The sequence below is a fragment of the Zalophus californianus genome, chromosome 1, assembly GCF_009762305.2.
Source record: "Zalophus californianus isolate mZalCal1 chromosome 1, mZalCal1.pri.v2, whole genome shotgun sequence".
Lineage (NCBI taxonomy): Eukaryota > Metazoa > Chordata > Mammalia > Carnivora > Otariidae > Zalophus > Zalophus californianus.
The window spans coordinates 130227731-130234634 of NC_045595.1; the positions used below are offsets into that span (position 1 = coordinate 130227731).

General features: G+C 40.4%; 1 pseudogene; it reads left to right on the forward strand.

The window, feature by feature from the left end:
• Nucleotides 1–5121: 5121 nt before the first annotated feature.
• Nucleotides 5122–5742, forward strand: LOC113918350 (annotated as a pseudogene).
• The last annotated feature ends 1162 nt before the right edge of the window (nt 5743–6904 follow it).

The window sequence follows — 6904 nt, forward strand, 5'->3', positions numbered from 1 at the left end:
TTTTTAATTATCTACTAAAGTAACCTACAAATATTCCTCATCTTTACTCCAGTCCTGGGGCTCAGGGATTAAGGGTAAGCTTCAGGAATGAGACATCTCCTATAACTTTTATGAATTTTTTTTCTCCTGAAAGTTTAATGGTTCTTAGAAAATTACCAACTTGGATGTTCTAGATGCTTCCATGGAAATAGAGAGGGTGCTACAACAGGCAGTTGTGAGTTTTAAATGTGGCCACTAAAGAAGACATTAATAAAACAATTAACATTAAGTTCCTGCCATATAACAAGTATTCTAAAAAGTCCAGGGGTCAAATCAGAACCAATTTTTGCTACCCTACTCTGTCCAACAAACCCTCCCTTCTTCCAAACTCACCTTGCCCACATTAAATTCACCTTTTCATAAAACTAAATTAAGCCCTGCTGGATTAAATAATTTAGGACAACTGGAAAAGAAACAAAATATATTTTTCTGCTTTTAAAGTATTCACTTAGAAAATAAAATATACCCACAAAACTATAAAACACACATATGCATGAGCAGTGCAAAAAAGAGTCCCATGTATATTTAGACCAATGCAAGCTTTGGACCAAGCAAGACCGAGGGAAATAAAGGGGAGAGCAAAAGGTCAAAGACTGGAATCTAATCCTGAACGCTGACACCCTGCCAGGGTAACCCTGCACAGAACACTGCTCCTCTCTTAGACCAGTAAGTGAAGTGACTAGATTAGATTAAAAAAATAGTTTGTTTCGGCTCTGACAAGAACTTAATACCAAGAATACCAAAGATTTTCAAAAGGCTTGTTGCTATATTCCACAATGGCTGTTTAAAATTATTAAGCAAATCCTGAGATTTTTCAGTTCAGTGGTGTTTATTATAACAGACTTTGTCCAGGGTATCCCAAACCGAACCTTTAAATATACACAGTATCTAGAGTAAAGAACCAACTAGTACAAGGTAGAATTAAACATGGAAACTTCTAGGGATTTAACCTGAGAAAGAGAGAAGATGGTATGTTTACAACTACAAACCTCCTCTAGAAAAATACACAAACACACATTTTGCATACAATTTTAGAAGATTCACAAACCCTTAGAAAGATTAAATTTTGAGAAAAACTAGAATTTGAAGACAGGAAGTAAGGGGGTGGGGGTTACCTAATGGGAGCTTCCTAGCCAGTGGGGGGAGAAGGGTATCCATGTGGTATTTTGCTTAAAATCTAAAGGCATCGTATTTGACAGCCACTTTATGATATAATAAACCTTAATACAGCTAGTCTCCAGCTAAAATTCAGATCTCTTGAAACTAGAAGACAAATCCAGTGTTTTAGTCATAATTAAGCTTTTGAAAACATTAACAGAATATTTTCATTCATTCTTTCTGAAAAGGAAACGCTGCTCATTTTCATTCAAAGACCAGCTTCCTTTTCATTCTTAAAACACAGACACACACACACACACACACACACACACACACACACACACACACACACACACACACACATGAAATAAGGCATGATGAGATGCCCTCTTCTGTTTCTAAACAGTTAATGCAAGGGTTTTTTGAATCCCAGCAATTTGGAGGATTTCACATTAAACTGTGAACACGGTAGGATTTTAAAATCCTAAAGCACTTCTATTGACCTCCAGCGACCGGCATATTTCCTTATGCAGCAGAAGTTCCTCTTTGCCAATTAAAAAGTCCTCATTCCTCTCTGTGTGTAATAGCACACCCTGTTCCTGGCTGAAAAGAAAATAAAATTAACCTTAGGCGGGCGGCTGTGCGCCTGATTTCCCTGGGTGAGTGAATGAGCTCACCAAATGTATAAATAATGTGCCCAAGTCTCCTTGCTGCTCAGGCTTTTTTTTTTTTTTTTTTTTTTTTTTTTTTAATTCATTGCCCAGGAGCCTGGAGCACAATTCCAAGCTGCTAATATGTTAATACTTTCACCAGGGCTTGATTCCAGTTGCTGAAAAACCAGTAAGATAACAGTCAACCCAGAAGGATGGCCCAAACTTCCTGTTCTTTGTTGGCAGGCTTTGGGTGTGCAGCTTGCAAAGTTTGACAAATTATGCAAAGAAACAAACGTAAAAGGACAGTTCCAAGATCTAAATTGAGGTGCTGGAGCTCAGTTGTTTTAGTGGAACTGCCGCTGGGCTGCAGCCAGTTACATCTGGGCAGGAAGGAAATGCAAATTAAAAGGAAAAATTAGGCCATTTTAGAGCAAAGCGATTTTTCAGCAAAATCTCAGTGCTGACACTAACGAATAAAGAAGGTATTATTTAGTGTTAAATTGGATTGATTGATTTTTTCCCCAGTCATTCTATACTGCTTCTTTGCCTCTTCCCTGGAGTCACTGAGGTGTTTTGATAAGGGCTCACTATTTCTGCAGACTACCAGTTCTCATCTTTGTTACTTCATACAACCTCTTTTTTTAAAGCTGTATTTATTTTAGAGATGGGCAGGGGAAAGGGAGAGGGAGAGAGAGAGAATCCCAAGCAGACTCTGTGCTGAGTGCGGAGCCCGATGCCGGGGCTCGATCTCACAACCCTGAGATCATGACCTGAGCCAAAAGCGAGAGTCGAAGCTTACCAGACTGAGCCACCCAGGCACCCCCATACAAACTCTTTTCATCTCACTTGACTACAGAAAGCGATTTTGTCCTCATGTAAGACCTGTACATTTGACTGAAGTCAAAGCTAATTGCTTTTTTTGTCTTTTCATCATCTTCAAAACTGAACAAACAACTCTGATCTAGAAGATTAAACTTTGGAGTCGGAGCGGAATTTTAGACACCTCTCTAGTATTTACCATCCCCGAGAACTTGAGATCCCTCCACTGTAAGAGTCAGAAATACCTGTTTTGGTTAGATCATCAGGTGGCTGTTAGGATACAATGAGATACATATGGAAATGCACTTTGATACTATTCTTCACACTTATTATTTATTGACTCATTTAATCCTCACAACTTTATAAAGGTAGTTTTATCCCTATTTTACAGATAAGAAAACTGAGGCAGAGAGATTCAAGTCACTTGCCAGGTCTCCCAGCTACTATGTGGAACCTCTGAGATTCAGACCCAGTTAGTGTGGGTACAAAGCTCACACCACCACCTTTACACACACTGCCTTCCAGTATGGATGGCAAGTACTGTTATGCATTCATCTATTCATCACCTCCGTATTGACCATCTACCATATGCCTCACATTCTCTGGTTACAATATTGCTTTTCATTTCACCCTCTTTATTCTTCACCCTCCAGGAAATAAAGAAAACAGGGCATAGGAAGAAGAAAGAAGACTCAAAACCCATCGTTGAGACCCTTTTGGAAAATAATCATACAAAATCTTAAGATGCTGTTGTTCAGTTGAGAAGACCTCTCTGTGGCATAGACTCACCTACCATTGATAGGAAGAGTTGGGGGTGAGCAAGGCAATGATGCATAGCCCAGTGTCCCCTCCACAGGCAGATGTGGAGGGGGAAGACTGCAAAAGCACAAAGTAAGTCTGGACCAGGGTGTTCAGCTCACTGAACAGCAGAATCACATCATGGCAAACCTCAAAGCCCCAGCCACCCAAGCCTCAGCGTCCTTCACTAGGTCACCACAGGGTCCAGGGGGACAACGTCCATGAACACGCTTGCTGGACTGTGAAGGGCTCTACAATGTTAGAGGTAAAGACCAGCTGACTAACAGCAAGTGACCCCCAGCTTCAACAAAGACTCCAGAATTGGCAGCTCTATACAGGAGACATAGATATGATATTTAATTTTTTTAATGGGGGGATGGGGGGGTGAAAATCTCAGAATTTGTTTATAATTATTTAGAAAAAGTAACCATTACAAAAAAGGTAATTAACACTTTTAACACTAATAAGGCTTTCTCTTCCAAAGCAGTCTTCTCCAAGAACTTCAAAGAAGTTTAACCCTCATTAGTTAATCACCTCCTCCCATAGTAAGTGGTCATTGTGATTAGTTGCCTACTTTTAAGAAAGGGAAAATTTAAACAAAACAAGAATAAATGGAACCGAAATATAATAACAAATTTATATTTTATTTTCATGCCCAGTTCCTCGCACAGAACTCCAAAAACCCTAGTAATTTCCTGAGTGATAGGGGTGAGAGGTGTCTTGTTATTCAAAATAAGCCCCTTCCAACCCTACCTGAGTTTGTGCTAAAGTGCTGGCTGCTGGATAGCTTTGGATGAGTTAGTTGCCAGAGGAGCCAATCATGTGATTAGAAGGTTGGAATTTTCAGTACCCATTCCTGACCTTTAAGGAGGGGAGAAGGGCTAGAAATTCAGTAATCATCAATGGCCAATGATTTAATCATTTGTGCCTACATAATGGAAAACCTTCATAAAAAACCTAAGATAGTAGGATTCCAAGACCTTCCAGGTTGGTGAATGTATTCACGTGCCAGGAAAGTGGCACACCCCAAACTCCACTGGGACAGAAGCTCCTGCACTCAGGACTTGTCTGGATCTCACCTTATGTACCTCTTCATCAAGCTGTATATTTATATCCTTTATAATAAACTGGTCATGGTAAGTAAAGTGTTTTCCTGAGTCCTGTGAGCCCTTACAACAAATTACTAAACCTGGGGAGGGGGTCATGGGAACCCCTGGTTTGTAGTCAAGTCAGATCAAAGTGTGGGTTACCTGGGGACCCACTACTTGCAATTGGCATGTTAAGTTGGGGGCAGGCTTATGGGACTATGAGTTCTCTTAACTCTGAGTAGTTAGTACCAGAGTTGAATTAAAGTATAGGACATCCAGTTGGTGTTGACAGAGAACTGGAGAATTGCTTGGTGTCGAAAACCCACACATGTGGTGTCAGAACTGTTGACAACAGAAGGGATATTTAGGCATTTCTACACAAAGCCAGGGAAAAGAGTCCTCTATCAGGAAGCATGCACGTTCTCTTTACTTGGAAGTACCAATTCCTTTTTGAAATGCTGGCTACATAGGGACTCGGCCTTCTCCTATAATTTGCCCTTGTGATAAATAGTAATAGTATTATTACAGCCATTGCAGTACATTGAGCTCCACAGAGACAGCACTGGGGCAAGTGAGAGCCAGACGGGCACTGGGCGACTCTGCCTCACTGAGGAAAATAATTAAACATGGGCAAAGGTGATCCTAAGAAGCCGAGAGGCAAAATGTTATCATATGCATTCTTTGTGCAAACTTGCCGAGAGGAGCACAAGAAGAAGCACCCACATGCTTCAGTCAACTTCTCAGAGTTTTCTGAGAAATGCTCAGAAAGATGAAAGACCATATCTGCTAAAGAGAAAGGAAAATTTGAAGACATGGCAAAGGCGGACAAGGCCTGTTATGAAAGAGAAATGAAAACTTATATCCCCCCTAAAAGGGAAACAAAAAAGAAGTTCAAGGATCCCAATGCACTCAAGAGGCCTCCTTCGGCCTTCTTCTTGTTTTGTTCTGAGTATCACCCAGAAATCAAAGGAGAACATCCCAGCCGATCCACTGGTGATGTTGCAAAGAAACTGGGAGAGATGTGGAATAACACTGCTGCAGATGACAAGCAGCCTTATGAAAAGAAGGCTGCTAAGCTGAAGGAAAAATATGAAAAGGATATTGCTGCATATCAAGCGAAAGGGAAGCCTGATGCGGCAAAAAAGGGAGTTGTCAAGGCTGAAAAGCATAAGAAAAAGAAGGAAGAGGAGGAAGATGAAGAGGAGGAGGAGGAAGAGGAAGATGAAGAAGATGATGATGATGAGTAAGAGAAATACTGAACATCTGCGTCCTGGATGATAGTAATAAACTAACAATTGCCGAGGTTTTATAAATAAATACTAAAAATAATAATAGTGTTAACATGGGAAGTGTAACATCCCTCTCTCCTCATACCCTTCTCCCCATCTTCTAGGACACCTAGCAAGATGAGGATCATGGAGCCTATTGCTGTCAATCAGTTCTCAGCACGCACCACATCACGCGCACACACACAAGGTGTATGAGAGCATATACACAGTTCTGACCCTGAACGTGCTGATAGTAAGCTTCATGGACGTAGATGGAATGGATAAGAGATTCCCTAAATTCACAGTAGCCACTCAAGGTCCAAGAGTAATCCCAGGCCCCTGAGTTCAGACATTTACTCAAAGCAACAAATCCAAAATCATCTCAGAAAAGTGAAAGAGTGGACAGAAATAACTCCAGATATTTTTTTCAAAAGTAAAGTTGAGGGGTAAAAGGGGTTGTAATTACAAAATGGATAAGAAACAGGAGGCTTCATTGTCAGTGACATTTTCTTACCAAGCAGGGCTGCCATTTAAGAAGCAGAAAGATAATGGAAGGCATCAATAACACAGTGGTGCCTAAAAACTTTTCTTTAGATAGACCTATGGGGTCTAGAAAGAGGCACAACATATCAAGAGGGATAAGTCTCCTCTAAAAAAGTACCTCAAAACAGAAAGTAGTTAACACACAGCTTTTCCAAGGCTTAACAAGGGAAGATGTAAATGCTGTAGATTTGGGGGACATATATCCTGAGGGCAGAAGAACCAACGAAGTGACATGGAATCACAGATTCTTGGAAAATGTTTCAGAGATGTAGACACTGATTCTACTCAACATGGCTCCGTACCCTTTGACTGAAAACTTCCAGTGTCCAGAAGGTTACTAGCAAGGCAGTCTTACATTTTTAAATGCTAATTTAAAATATTTCTTTTCTTTTTACATTGGCCTGAAATCTGCCTCCATATAACTCACATCTACGGAAGCTAGGACTTCTGCAATAATGAGAATAAGTGTCCGTGACAGGACATGACAAAAATAAAAATAGTTATCAGTCCCTCTACAAGCCTGCTTTTCTCCAAACCAGTTACAGTTCTTTTTGAAACTCAGATGGTATGGTTTCTAGATCTCTCAAAAACCCTAGAG